This window comes from Alosa pseudoharengus, unplaced genomic scaffold (genome assembly GCF_046254945.1).
Source record: "Alosa pseudoharengus isolate Yale_2024_CS ecotype anadromous, Long Island Sound unplaced genomic scaffold, YU_APseudo_1.1 YU_APseudo_1.1_scf_1, whole genome shotgun sequence".
Lineage (NCBI taxonomy): Eukaryota > Metazoa > Chordata > Actinopteri > Clupeiformes > Clupeidae > Alosa > Alosa pseudoharengus.
In genome coordinates, this window is record NW_027468564.1 from 42,720,971 (window position 1) to 42,735,048 (window position 14,078).

Below are 14,078 nucleotides of genomic sequence, written 5' to 3' on the forward strand. Positions count from 1 at the left end.
CCCCACCTGGCCAAGCGAGTAAATGTGGCAGAAAATAAAATGCAAAAATAAATAGCACACACATCAAATATGTACATTTCAGAAACTCACCACGTCGGTGCTTTGTTGGATTCTGACATGTCACGGGTTGCGGCCCGCAGGTGCTCGGGCCCGCCATTGCCGCTTGCGGCTATATTTATTATTAGGGCCCGAGCACCGAAGGGCGCAAGGCCCTATTGTTTTTGTAAGGATTATTATTATTATTATTATTATTGTTATTCCACTTTTTTGCTTTCCTGTTTTTGAGGTGGTTAACATGGTCGAAACCTATTGAAATTTGGCACACACGTCAGGTATCATGCATCGCAGTTAGGTACAAGAGCTTGACCCCGGGCGTGGCCCAGGGACTCGCTAGCGCCCCCTTAGGTGACTGATCCCGTGGTTGGCAAATATTTTGAGGTGGTTAACATAGTCGAAAACGCATGAAATTTAGCACACACATCAAGTGGTACAGTGAATAGACAGGGATAAAAGCTTGGCACCGGGCGTTGCCCAGGAACTCCATAGCGCCCCCTTACGTCACAGTGACTTGTGGTTGGCATATAGTTTTAGATACACACACCAAATTTGATGGGTGTGTGTAACTCCCAAAAACAATCAACTTTTGTATTAACATGCCATTAGCCACGCCCACAGGAAGTGAGGTAATTGAGATTTTGTGCGTTGTGGGCATGATCAATTTTAACATACTCCTCCTAGACGGTTGATCCGATTCATGTCAAAGTTGGTATACATGACGCTGAGATGTTCCTGATCATAAATTGTGAAGCCTTTTTTTGATATGTTGTAATTTGACGAAATGGCGAAATTATTAATTTTAATACCATTCCACATGAACAATAAATGTGTCATCATTCACCATGCATGGCTTGAAATGTTTTAAATTTCACAGGTCATTAAAGACCATGTTAATGATAATATTCACATGCCCATAATGCATGTTTGGCATAGCGCCACCACCTGGCAACAGAAAGAATGACAATTATACTGATTTCACATGATCAATTTGAACATACTCCTCCTAGACGGTTTGTCAGATTCATTTGAAATTTGGCAAACATTATGCCAAGATGTCGCTGATGTTAAATTGTGAAGGGATTTTTGAATGTTGTAATATATTTGATATGATTTTAATATCTCACCACATGAACAGGAAATGTGTCATAAATCACAGTGCATTGAATGAATGGTCTGAAACTTTTCAGGTTAATAGATATCATGATTATGATGATATCCAGACACCCAATGGGCCTGCCTGGCATAGCGCCACCACCTGGCCAAGCAAGATATGTGCCAGAAATGGAAAATGCCTTAAGTGATTGATCTGAAACTTTATAAAATATTGGATAGCATTATTGTGATGATATTCACAAGCGTAATTCACAGGCCTAGCATAGCGCCACCATCTGGCCAAGCAGGAAATGTGCCAGAAATGCTCAATGCTTTGAATAAATGGTCTGAAACTTCTCAGGTTAATAGATATTATGATTATGATGATATCCAGACACCCAATGGGCCTGTCTGCCATAGCGCCACCACCTGGTCAAGCAGGAAATGTGCCAGAAATGGACAATGCCTTAAGTGATTGATCTGAAAGTTTATTAAATATTGGATATCATTATTGTGATGATATTCACATGCGTAATTCACAGGCCTAGCATAGCGCCACCATCTGGCCAAGCAGATAGTGTGCCAGAAATGCTCAATGCTTTGAATAAATGGTCTGAAACTTCTCAGGTTAATAGATATTATGATTATGATGATATCCAGACACCCAATGGGCCTGCCTGGCATAGCGCCACCACCTGGTCAAGCAGGATATGTGCCAGAAAATAAAATACGAAAACAAATAGCACACGCATAAAATATGTACATTTCACAGATGCACCACGTCGGTGCTTTGTTGGATTCCGACATGTCACGGGTTGCGGCCCGCAGGTGCTCGGGCCCGCCATTGCCGCTTGCGGCTATATTTATTATTATTATTATATTAACTTTGTCTCAGAGCGTTTTCCTTTTTTGAGGTGGTTAACATGGTCGAAAACGCTTGAAATTTGGCACACATATCAGGTGTCACGCAAAGCAGTTAGGTACAAGAGCTTGGCCCTGGGCGTGGCCCAGGGACTCAGTAGCGCCCCCTTAGGTGATTGAGGCAGTGGTTGGCACATACTTTCAGCTAGACACATCAAATTCGGTAGGTATGTGTATCTCCCCAAGATGAACAACTTTCGTATGTACAATGCATTAGCCACGCCCAACAGGAAGTGAGGTATTTGGGATTTTGTGCGGACTAAAATGTGATGAATTGTGATGCCAGAAGACGTTCTTCCCATCGGTGAAAACGCATGAAATTTGGCACACACGTCAAGAGGTACCATGAATACACAGGGGAAAAGCCTTGGCACTGGGCTTGGCCCAGGAACTCCATAGCGCCCCCTTATGTCACTGTGACTTGTGGTTGGAATATAGTTTTAGATACACACACCAAATTTGGTGGGTGTGTGTAACTCCCAAAAACAATCAACTTTTGTATTAACATGCCATTAGCCACGCCCACAGGAAGTGAGGTAATTGGGATTTTGTGCATTGTGGACATGATCAATTTTAATGTACTCCTCCTAGACGATTGATCCGATTCATGTGAAAGTTGGTATACATGATGCCAATATGCTTCTGATTCTAAATTGTGAAGCTTTTTTTGATATGTTGTAATTTGATGAAATGGCGAAACTATGAATTTTAATACCCTTCCACGTTAACAATAAATGTGTCTTAATTCACCATGCATGGCTTGAAATGTTTTAAATTTCACAGGTCTTTGAATACCATGGTAGTGATGATATTCACATGCCCATAATGTATATTTGGCATAGCGCCACCACCTGGCAACAGAAAGAATGGCAATTACATTGATGTTACATGATCAATTTTAACATACTCCTCCTAGACGGTTTGCCGGATTCATGTGAAATTTGGCTAACATTATGCCAAGATGTTGCTGATGTTAAATTGCGAAGGGATTTTTGATATGTTGTAATATGTCATGATTTTAATATCTCACCATATAAACTGGAAATGTGTCATATAATCACAGTGCATTGAATGAATGGTCTGAAACTTCTCAGGTTAATAGATATTATGATTATGATGATATCCAGACACCCAATGGGCCTGCCTGACATAGCGCCACCCCCTGGCCAAGTAGGAAATGTGCCAGAAATGGACAATGCCTTAAGTGATTGATCTGAAACTTTATAAAATATTGGATATCATTATTGTGATGATATTCACACATATAATTCACATGCCTAGCATAGCGCCACCATCTGGCCAAACAGGAAATATGCCAGAAATGCTCTATGCTTTGAATGAATGGTCTGAAACTTCTCAGGTTAATAGATATTATAATTATGATGATATCCAGACACCCTATGGGCCTGCCTGGCATAGCGCCACCACCTGGCCAAGCAGGAAAATGTGCCAGAAATTGGTAATGCCTTTATTGGTTGATCTGAAACTTTACAAAATATTGGATATCATTATTGTGATGATATTCACATGTGTAATTCACATGCCTAATATAGCGCCACCATCTGGCCAAAAAGTGTATCAAAAATGTTCTTTGCTTAAAATGAATAATCTGAAATTTCTCAGGTTAATATATATTATGATTATGATGACACACAATGGGCCTGCCTTGCATATTGCCCCACCTGGCCAAGCAAGTAAATGTGCCAGAAAATAACATGCAAAAACAAATAACACACATATCAAATATGTACATTTTACAAATGCACCACGTCGGTGCTTTGTTGGATTCTGAAATGTCATGGGTTGCGGCCCGCAGGTGCTCGGGCCCGCCATTGCCGCTTGCGGCTATATTTATTATTTGTTCACCTTTTTGCTATTTTTGAGGTGGTTAGCATGGATGAAAAGTCTTGGAATTTGGCACACACATCTGGTATCACAATGGCTACACAGGCATAAAAGCTTGGCCCCGGGCGTGGCCCAGGGACTCAGTAGCGCCCCCTTAGGTGATTGATCCAGTGGTTGGCACATACTTTCAGCTAGACACACCAAATTTTGTAGGTGTGTGTATCTCCCCAAGATGAACAACTTTTGTATGTACAATGCATTAGCCACGCCCAACAGGAAGTGAGGTATTTGGGATTTTGTGCGGACTAAAATGTGATGAATTGTGATGCCAAAAGAGGTGCTTCCCATCGCTGAAAACGCATGAAATTTGGCACACACGTCAAGAGGTACCGTGAATACACAGGGGAAAAGCCTTGGCACCGGGCGTTGCCCAGGAACTCCATAGCGCCCCCTTATGTCACTGTGACTTGTGGTTGGCATATAGTTTTAGATACACACACCAAATTTGGTGGGTGTATGTAACTCCCAAAAACAATCGACTTTTGTATTAACATGCCATTAGCCACGCCCACAGGAAGTGAGGTAATTGAGATTTTGTGCGTTGTGGACATGATCAATTTTAACGTACTCCTCCTAGACGGTTGATCCGATTCATGTCAAAGTTGGTATACATGACGCTGAGATGTTCCTGATTATAAATTGTGAAGCTTTTTTTTGATATGTTGTAATTTGACGCAATGGCGAAATTATTAATTTTAATATCCTTCCACATAAACAATAAATGTGTCATATTTCACCATGCATGGCTTGAAATGTTTTACATTTCACAGGTCTTTGAATACCATGGGAGTGATGATATTCACATGCCCATAATGCATATTTTGCATAGCGCCACCACCTGGCAACAGAAAGAATGGCAATTACACTGATGTCACATGGTCAATTTTAACATACTCCTCCTAGACAATTTGTCAGATTCATATGAAATTTGGCAAATATGATGCCAAGATGTTGCTGATGTTAAATTGCGAACGGATTTTTGATATGTTGTAATATGTCATGATTTTAATATCTCACCCTATAAACAGGAAATGTGTCATAAAGTCACAGTGCATTGAATGAATGGTCTGAAACTTCTCAGGTTAATAGATATTATGATTATCATGATATTCTGACACCCAATGGGCCTGCTTGGCATAGCGCCACCACCTGGCCAAGTAGGAAATGTGCCAGAAATGGACAATGCCTTAAGTGATTGATCTGAAACTTTATAAAATATTGGATATCATTATTGTGATGATATTCACACATATAATTCACATGCCTAGCATAGCGCCACCATCTGGCCAAACAGGAAATATGCCAGAAATGCTCTATGCTTTGAATGACAGTTTTGAAACTTCTCAGGTTAATAGATATTATAATTATAATGATATCCAGAGACCCTATGGGCTTGCCTGTCATAGCGCCACCACCTGGCCAAGCAGGAAAATGTGCCAGAAATTGGTAATGCCTATATTGGTTGATCTGAAACTTTGCAAAATATTGGATATCATTATTGTGATGATATTCACATGTGTAATTCAAATGCCTAATATAGCGCCACCATCTGGCTAAAAAGTGTATCAGAAATGTTCTTTGCTTAAAATGAATGGTCTGAAATTTCTCAGGTTAATATATATTATGATGATGATGACACCCAATGGGCCTGCCTTGCATTGCGCCCCCACCTGGCCAAGCAAGTACATGTGGCAGAAAATAAAATACAAAAACATATAGAACACGCATCAAATATGTACATTTCACAAACGCACCACGTCGGTGCTTTGTTGGATTCCGACATGTCACGGGTTGCGGCCCGCAGGTGCTCGGGCCCGCCATTGCCGCTTGCGGCTATATTTGTATTTGTAGTGGAACAGTGTGTGTGGAGGTTTGCACATGGAATGCTTACACCGCACACAGTCTGTGGAATTAAGTTATATGACTTTGATTGGGTGTACTGTGTGTGTGTGTGTGTGTGGGTGGGTGGGCAGAGGTAGGGGCACTGCATGTCATACCTCATGCAGTGCCCCTAGAGGGATCCAGGTGATGGAGGTCCAGCTTGGGTACTGGTAGCTCCTTCCACATTGAGCAGAAGTGACACTTTGGAAAACTTTAAGTAATTAAGATGTCTGGTCCTAGAGAGAGAGAGACCTTACACACTCATTGTGTTGAAACTGGTTCCGGCGCCAGCATGTCGAGGTAGCTCCGTGTCTTTGTGTTTGTTTCTACGTCTTTTGTTTACTTTTTACTTAGCAACTTTTTGGATTACACACTTTGAGGAGTGTTTTAATTCTATTCTATGGATACGGACATATTGCAACGCTCCAGCGGCAGCAAACTTGTGTACACAAGGAATCAGCTGATCGCACTACGACGGAATGCTGGCTGTGTTCGCGACAACATCCCAGAGGAACTGTGGTGCTTTCGGGGTTGCAGAGCGGGAGTAAAAGTGAAGACGAGGCGTCGGGAGAAGAAGTGGAGATACAAGCCCTCAGTTCCATCGATTGTGATGGGAAACGTGAACTCACTGGCTAACAAGACTGACGAACTGGATGCCCTGGTAAGAAACCAGAGGTTGTACAGGGAATGTAGTTTGTTATGCTTTACGGAGACGTGGCTAATAACAAGCCATATCCCCACGTCTAACGTTGAGCTGCCCGGCTTCAGTGTCGTTTGGACAGAGACTGTAAACTTTCTGGCAAAAACAAGGGTGGTGGACTGGTGCTGTACATAAACAATAGATGGTGCAACCCAGGACATGTTACAGTGAAGGAAACTGTATGCTGCAAGGATGTGGCGTTATTAGCGGTTAGTCTCCGTCCGTACTACATGCTGAGGGAGTTCTCGCACGCAATTGCTGTCTGTGTTTACGTTCCACCTCGAGCTCTCCCGGATACAGCGTGCAACGTCATCCACTCCACAATCGCAAGGCTTCAAACCCAACACACTGATGATCTCTGGCGACTTCAATCACATAACACATTGGATTCCACACTCACAAATTTCTACCAGTTTGTTGACTGCCCTACAAGGAAAAACAGGACAATAGACCTCATGTATGCAAACGTGAGGGATGCATACAGTGCAAACCCCCCTTCCCCCACTGGGAAAGTCAGACCACAACCTCATTCACAGGGCCGGAGTGGGGCCACTTTTCAGCCCGGGAGTTTCAGGCCCAAGACCGGCCCATGTTTTCCATAGTGGTGGAAATTGGATAAATTAAGCAACATTTCAGCTCTTACTGTCCTGTAGTTTTTATTAGTACCATGGTTAACAAATGTGTAAAGGTTATAATTCACTTCAACTGAGAAGTTAACAAAACATATTCCACTATTCCACAAGTTAACAAAAACAGAAAGAAAAAAAAGAAAGAAAGAAAGAAAGAAAGCCTTTGAAATGTAGCCTATCCCACGCTTCCACAAAGAGGCATATTGAACTAATGTTTAGGCTATGTTTTTGCATGGGTAGGCTACAGTATAGCCTAATGTTGTTTGGTGATTTAGCCTACTCCTTTACTACACCCTCTTCTGAGCAAACAAGGCATATATGTTTATCATGTAGCATAATGGCTCTTTCCTACATTAAATAACTATAAATATTCCTCTCTACTTGTCCCTGTAGTCATGGCCTCCTCATCACTAATTTCGGGCTCATCATTTTCAGTGGTCGATTGGTTGATCTGCTGCTCAGAGGCTACAATTTTTATTGCATAGGTCTAGACAGATCATGCTTCAGTTTTGTTATCAATATTTGCATACTCCAATAATTACATTGTCAATAGGCTAATCATTGCCTATAGGCTATCTCTCTTTACCAGTTGACACATTTGTGTGTAATCTGGAATCTTGGCACATTTAGCAGCATTCTACCTGGCCGTTTCATCCCTCCTGGCCTCTTTTTACATCGCTTATGGCTACTGTAGGGCCGGCCCGGCTATCTATCTAATCCGTAGGCTATCTGAGAAAACTTTTTTGAAAAGACGGGCGATATGGACCCAACCAACTCTTCTTGGGAGGGGAGAACTCCCTCACATGGTAGGCTACAACCCATACAGAGGCAATGGCAGTGTTGTAGTACTCGAGTCCGAGACTCGAACTCGAGTCCGAGTCATTAGCTAAATTTAGAGACTCGTGACTTGACTTGGACTTGAGCACTGATGACTCGAACTTGGACTCGGACTCGTGCATTCGCACTCGCGATGACTCGTCGAGGACTCGACTTTTTTTTGTAATATATCATAAGGCTATAATTGTAGTATGTCATTAGGCTATAATTTGCTATATGATTTTAATATCTAAATTATTCGTAATACTAATTTTAGTTCAAGGGAATGTTAGGCTACTGCTTCGTGTCGTAGGCTACAACGCAAGTCACATCATGTTCACATGCAAAGCAATAACGTTAACTTTCATTCATTAATTTTCATTCGGGGCGTGCCCTGCCGTGCTTAGAACTGTCTGTTAATTTGCAGCAGGCTATTATCGGATGAAAGAAAAATAAACTAAACGTTTTCCCGATCAAGATATAGCATACTTCTTTAATTTTGGTGTCATAAAATATAGAAGCATACATTAAATTACCTAGTAGAGTGTCCATGTAGTGTCAATGTAGGCCTACGTGTCTGCGCAAGTGAAACTGACAAACTGAACCTCTCGTGGGTAGGCCAGAAACAACTATGTTTAAAACCACGAATGAACTGGATTACTGTTACTGTTCAAACAAGCGATTTGATAGCCTAATCCACTGCACGAAAAAAAAGGAAATAGCAACGTGTTCTATTTCTAACAGGTGAATATCGTAGCAAATAGTATGGCGATGGCAGCTTAAAAAAACATTTATTTCACTCATCTCGCTGAAATGAACGTGGCCTGTTGCACAAATAAATTAATTAGGCAGATGATCTACATCTTCGTTAACCTAAAGCTAGTTTTCATCTCTATTGTTGACGTGAAATATGTCTCCATAGTGTCAGTGAATGATAACATAATTATGCAGTTGCCGGTAGTCAGTGTTCACGTCACGGGAGTCAGAAAGAAGCTACCAAGATGGGCCCTGCTCTGTTTCTGTCCCTCCCAAACTGCGCTAAAATTGTGTAGGCTATTTAACAGCCAGAATTTAAAAAAATGCCCTTTTATGATCCACACTACCTCTTACAAAATAGGCCTACTCCAACGTTCATCTAGCTCTTTTGAAGTATGAACTTCTACAACACTGCCTATACAATTGTCAGCAGTCAGTAACAGCATAATGTGACTTAATGGCCTGTGTGATTGGGATGTGGATTGCTCATTTATTATGAGTAGGCCTATAGGCTATGGTATAGCTATGGTATGATATTCTCTCCGATATAATAAATACAACACATTGGGTTTGGCAAGAAATTTGGCAATACTACTTTCACACAAGTGATGGCACCCCTGCTTGGAGACAGAAGATTGTCCGTTTTGCTTTTAAGGATTTCATCTGCAATGGAAAAAAATGGAACGACATGTAGGCTATGCTTACTTTAGTGCTGGACTTGGACTCAACTTGATCAATAGGGACTCGACTCGGACTCGACGTGGATCAATAGTGACTCGACTCGGACTTGACTCGGATGAGTAGTGGACTCGACTCGGACTTGACTTGGATTTTTTTTTTAATGACTTGGACTTGACTCGGACTTGAACACTGAGGACTCGAACCTGGACTCGGACTCGAGGCATAGTGACTTGACTACAACACTGGGCAATGGTGTCATGCACAGAATGCGGAACGTGTATAGCCTACTTTAAGAGAAGATAGACTAACGTGACAAATGGCAATATTTTTTTTTCCTCGACCGGCCCAAAAGTGAAGCGGCCCACCGGGAATTCTCCCAATTCTCCCGATTACCCACCCCGGGCCTGCTCATTCATCTCCAGCCAATGTACAAGCCCAAAGTACAGAGGCTACCAGTTGCCACACGCACCTTCAGAAAGTGGACACCTGAAGTGGATGAGGCTCTGAGAGACTGCTTCGAGTGCACTGACTGGAGTGTGTTACAGAATGGAGAGGACTTCACACTGTGCACAACTGACTACCTGAACTTCTGTATGGACATTGTTGTTCCCACCAGAACTGTACGCATGCTTTCCCAACAACAAGCCTTGGATAACCAGCAAAGTCAAGACCCTTCTTAACTCATTGAGTGCCAAAAACGTAATATTAAGTTTTTCCTTCCCATGCGTTGAGTGCCAAAAACTTAATATTACGTTTTTAGCTTTTTTTTTAATTACGAAACTAGACACTCTAACACAGCGGTCCCCAACTACCGGGCCGCAGGACATTCCTAACCGGGCCGTAGCCTACGACATGAGTTTAAAAAAAAATGCATGCAAACTGAACTGAATTTAATTCGCAATAATGTCACGTTTTTACATGGCATAGGCCTATATGCAGTTGTTTGATTGCACGCATGTTTGCATTTTGCAAGGTCTATTTTCTTACGTCTGTCTGTCCTTCAAAACTTTTACATATTGCCTTCAGCGCTGCGCAGCCTCAGGTCAGCTCACTTCACTTGATCAGTTCTTGGCGAACGGTAGTGTCACACGAAGTTAGCTAAACTGCTAGAATGAGCAACAAAAAACAAGCATCTTTAGCAGGTCACTGGTCACTTTAGCAGATCACCTTGCTGCGCTTTCAAATGAGTTTGAGCGTTACTTCCCATCCTCCAAAGATCCACGGCAAACCAATGAGTGGGTTGGCAACCCATTTGTCAATATCCCGAATAGTCCTAACTTGTCAGCACAGGAGGAAGAGCAGTTGATCGAAATTGCAAATGACGGTGGTCTTAAGAGTGTGTATAAGGAAACCTCTCTGGCGGGTTTTTGGATCAAAACCAAAGCAGAATATCCCGAGATAGCCGCAAAAGCGCTGAAAACGTTTCCCACCACGTATATGCGAGGCCGGATTTTCGGCAATGACTGCAACTAAGACCAAATTGCGAAATCGACATTTCAAACACACTGAGGGTGTCACTGTCTTCCATCACCCCCAGATGGAAGCTTCTTGTTGCAGGGAAACAAGCAGGGCTCCCACTGATTATATTTGTAATGCACGTTTAGTTCCCATGTTTTGTTCCAATATTTTGTTAAGCATGTTCATTGTTCACACTTATAGATGTAGTTTCAAGTTGTTCAATATTCATAGTTAATATTGTTAAATTTTCACTTCTTCAAGTTCACGTTTTTCACAAGAGATTGTTACCTTCACTGTTCATACATAACTGGAGCTAGTTCTTTTCAAGTAATGCATGCACAACACATATGGAACATTGAACCCCCGAACCCCCCCCTGCCGGTCCGTGAAAAGAAAATAGGAATCAAACCGGTCCATGGTACATAAAAGGTTGGGGACCCCTGCTCTAACACACCTTATATGTGATTTTGGGAACTCTGCGATGAATGGAAATCAAATATATGACGATCGAAAACTCATGAAAACACACAATCTGGACATTTTATCTGGACATTTTATCATAACTCGGTTGCCGCTTTGGGTCGAATCAGTGACGCATGCACGTCAGCTCAAAACCAGGCCATTTTCGTGGGTCTATAACTAGGTGGCAGTCTCGCCAGGTCACTTCCCGGAAACTTTACAGGCAACACTTCAAATTTCATGAAAGACGTTATATCTCCATTTCTAGAAAAAAAACAGCGATTTTGATGAAAACTAGCCACTGTTTAGCTTGGGATTTCTCAGGAACAAAGGCGTGTAGAAATACACGGTTTGCACCCACTGAGAGCTTAAAGTCTCACCTTTCAAATGAGCCATTGTGTTCATAACTATAACACAGAATATGCTGTGGCTGTACAAAAATCATTCAATGAATTAATAGGAAAAAGATGGCGTTCAGAGAGGGGGACATGGCAGAGCTGAGGCGTGTGCAAGAGGAACTCAAATTCAAGCTGAAGGAGGCTAAGGAGGACTACAGAAGGAAGGTGGAACAGAAGTTGCAGGAAAACAACATGAAGGAGTCATGTGACGGCATGAAGATTATAACTGGCCTGAAGAAGAGCAGCAGCTCTGTGGAGGGGGACCTGGACAGGGCGAACCAGTTGAACCACTTCTATAACAGGTTTGACTGCCCTGCTCCAGCTCCAATGGTAGTGGTCTGTCCACCACCCCCGGCTGACTCAGACACTGCTCTTGTTTGCGTGCCTGCCCTACCCCCGCCTCCCAGTCTCTCCAGATCTGCATTCCGGTGACACCCAACGACCTAAGCCACCATCACCTTACGCCCTGCCCCCACCTGACGCCTCCTTGCCTGTGCCTGTTGAGGTGTCCACGACTCTGGCAGCCTTGACAGGGACATCAAGGAGGTGGTCATCCCCCAGCCCCCACCCCCACACCACCTCAATACCAGTGCAACACTCACCTCCATCATCACAGGCTATCGTACCCCCACCATCACTGGATATTGCACCCCTCCCCCACATGGCGATCACGAACAATGAGGTGACAACGACCTCAGTCAACAGCCATCAGACACACAGATCCCAGATGCACCGGTTACATGCCCACCAAGTTTCGTCTACCCCGGTCTTTCAGTGTCCCGGGAATCATTGACAGAAATTTGGACATGCGAAAAAGAAAAAAAAAAAAAATATCTGACTAAACCTATATGACCGCCGCTTCGCTGCGCGGCGGTCATAATAACGTAAGTAAGTAGTCTATGCAGTGGTATGTTGGGGAGGAAGCACAAAGAAGAAGGATGCGGGGCGACTTGACTGGCTGGTAAGGAAAGCTGGCTCTGTAGTGGGAGCTGAACTGGAGTGCATTACTTCAATATCTGACAAAAGGACCCTGAACAAACTGATCAACATCTTGGACAATGAGTGTCACCCACAATGAGTGCTTGTCCACAGCACTATTGTTAAGCAGAAGAGCCTGATCAGCTGGAGACTTCGCTCACTGCCTTGCACAACAGACAGACTGAGGAAGTCATTTGTCCCCACAAATTGTTGTTCAATGCTTCACTTAAGGGAAGAGGAGAGATAGACTTCTCTGCATAGTCTGTCTGCCTCTTCACCCCCTCCATGTTTGGATACTGTCTGTCCACTAGCCACTTTTTACCACTGTCTTTCTGCCTCACTGTTTGCGTGCTATATTAGCACATTAGCACATATGCACAACCCCTTCCTCCATGCCACACTTGCCAACTGTGGCCACACTTATACCTTTTCTTAAAATAGTTATATATATAGATATATAGATATAGACTTTATTCTTGCACTGTTGCACTGTTGGACTTACTCATTTGCACTATCACCATGACACTCACTCACACAGAGCACCTTACCTTACCTTACTATGCACAGAGAATCACAGGCTCAGTCCCTGCCTCAGTCATTGCAAGTGCCTCTTGATTGATTAATCACCACTGGATACTGTTTTTAGAATTGATTTAGATTAAAGCAACACCAAAGAGTTTTTTATACCTTAAAATAATGTTTCCAAAATCGTTTCAGTGGTTCATCAACTCGTAACAAGGTGAACGGCAATTCTGCATTCGCTTCACGGCCCTCTATCGGCTATAACCGCACTATGTAAGTTTGCCAGATCGGGTAGCGGATCTGTAGTTCGATGGAATGAGACATAAGAAACTACAAATTTGACTTGCATCTGTCGCAATACATCGTACTTTTATAAGTCATGCAAAATATTCTACCTTGTCTGTGGATATTTGCAAAGCCGGTGCTGGATAAACAAATAGCATGCGTGCGACAGAGGGAAAGTTCTTTGGTGTTGCTTTAAGTGTTAGTTAGCATAATTTGTATTTTAGTATATTTAGTATATTCTTTATCTTCTACTGTCCTTATTGCTTAGTTGTGTTTTTATATTATATACTTTTAATTACTTTTTCTGCTGTTAGTGAATGTGTGTGTGTTGTTTGTATGCTACTGATACCTTGAATTTCCCCTGGGGATCAATAAAGTATCTATCTATCTATCTATCTACCTCATTGAATATTGAAGTAAAAAAGCCTAATTATATTGACCAGGATTCCATTTATAAAAGCAATAAAAGGAGAAAATATCCAAGGAGGTGAATTGAATATTGAATTAAAAAAGCCAAGTTATATTGACCAGGATTCCATT